Genomic DNA, 2,154 nt, shown 5'->3' with positions numbered 1-2,154 from the left:
CTCCGTACGTTCCTGGGCGGCCATATCGGCGTCGTGGCACGCCCTGAGCATTCCCCTCTGCTCCTTCTGCTCGACCAATCCTCGAAAGCGGCGCTAACTAGCCAGCCAATCGGCTACACGACAACCTCGGCGCCTCCGCTACGTGGCGCGGCTACGCCCAACTAATTTGAAATGTGTTTCAGCGGTAATTCGATATAAAATTGTAGTTAATATCTTTCATTATAGCGCGGGGAGGGAGGGTCAGGTTGCGCTCGGAGCGCAGCAAAGTGGAGGGGTTTCGGTACCGAGGAGGGCCAACCGACCGAGAGAAGGGTAAAGGGAGAAGGGGTAGAAGAGGCTAGAGGAGAGATTGATACGAACGCTCCCACTTCCACCGCTTTCCGCCGCTCTCGTTCTCTCCTTGCCCGTTCGAGATCGCTTCCCGGAGCAGTCGAGCGGGAGGAGAGGTCCAACGCGTCCACCTGGAAGGGGTTGAAGAGCCATCGAGGCCGAAGGGTGGTCCTACCTCGAGCTTCTGCCGCGAATCCACCGGCCGCCGTCCACTTCTACTTGCCTCGCGCTCTGTCCGTGCCACGGCGGAAGGTTCTACTTACGAACGAAGCCACGAGCGCGCCGCTCTTCTTTTTCCTCCATCGTCGTTTAGTCGATTCGATCGATCGACCCCGCTCGGTTGGACCAACCTCGTCAAGATCTCTGCGAAGCCACGCAACGATTGCAACCAACGAGTGTTGGTAAATGGCGACGACGATGCTTCCGAAAGGGAACGCAACTTTCCACCGAAAATTTCACCACCGATCGATCACTGAATCGGATCTAACGACCATCTGGTTCGAAGGTGTTTCCACGCTCTTCTTCTTCTCCCCATTATCGCCGCTGTTGCGGCGTCGGCCAATTTTCTCCGTTCGAATCGACCAACCGCCGTCGCTTCTCCGCGAGCTGTTCGAGCGTTTCGAAATCGCCGCTGCAAGTTCGTCCAAGCTCGGAAACAATGCGCGCAAGCGTATCCACCGAGGAATAATTACGGCGTCGTATCAACGGGACCCGACACCAAATCGAATTAGCCACGCGACGATAAACCGAAATGGAAGAATCGTAGAAAATAGAGGTAGCTACGTCGCTTAATCTGGCCAGCTGACCACCCATAGTTGCGCTTATTTATGCGAACAGCCCATATGGCGCGCGTACTCGACGCCGGGCGATCCTTTTCGCGACACGCCACCGTAACGTATGCGCGTTTCGATGTTCGCCTGCAAACTTGTCCACGCATTCTCTGCCACAAGGTACACCGTGCGGAGACGTACGGTCGTATAGTGTGCAAGAATTTGAAAAATACGCGAGACCGAGGTGACCGGATCGTTTTATCGGCCGGGCAAATTGCGAGACCGAATTGCGACTCGGAAGTGCTCCCATCGTTAAACGTCGAGCTATTCGCGCTAACTACGCTGCGTGACGTGTACCATTAAGCGACGATTAGGTATTGCACGCCGTGGAAAAAAACCAAACGGTATATCAACGTCTCTTCTTTCGCTGTTATTTTCCTCGCTTTTTCCCCGGTTTCTACGAATAAGGCGCCGAACGAGATGGTCTTGGTCCGATGAAAAAACAGGTTAACGGAGCCTGTAACGAGACTATCAAACCGTGACACGGTTTAAACCGCTGCAAGAAGGCAACGTTCAGCTTTCCTTCCTCCCTTCGTTCGCGCCACCTACGCCTCGCGTTCTACGCTGCCCTTTCGCGGATGTCCACACAGCCACTCGCGCGTTCTTGGCGCGACTAGTGCACGTGGAAAGGTTAACGCGTTCGTTCGTGGGCGGCTCGTTAAACGAACACGAGAATCAGTCACGAGCGTGGCGACCAGAAGGCGACGAAACAAAAGCTTCGCGTCGTTAAACAACGGCGCCGCGAACAACGACTTTTCCACGAGTCTCTCCTCGTGTAACGTGCATCCATATCGGCTGGGAAGAATGGGAATTTCGTTCGTGTTTCTTGCGCGGTTGAATTCGGCCTTGTTCGATTCCAGGGGAAATCCGAGGGGAAGTTTAAGCAAAGAGGCGAAGCAGCTAGGTGCGAAGAAACGCGCTTAGGTCGTTGAATTTTTTAAAGCTCGACGTCGCTGCCAGTGAATTAACATGGATACACGTATCGCGTTGGCAG

The sequence above is a fragment of the Bombus pascuorum genome, chromosome 3, assembly GCF_905332965.1.
Source record: "Bombus pascuorum chromosome 3, iyBomPasc1.1, whole genome shotgun sequence".
NCBI classification, from domain to species: Eukaryota; Metazoa; Arthropoda; class Insecta; order Hymenoptera; family Apidae; genus Bombus; species Bombus pascuorum.
The sequence above is the reverse complement of the archived record's forward strand: the minus strand, read 5'-3'. Positions refer to the sequence as shown.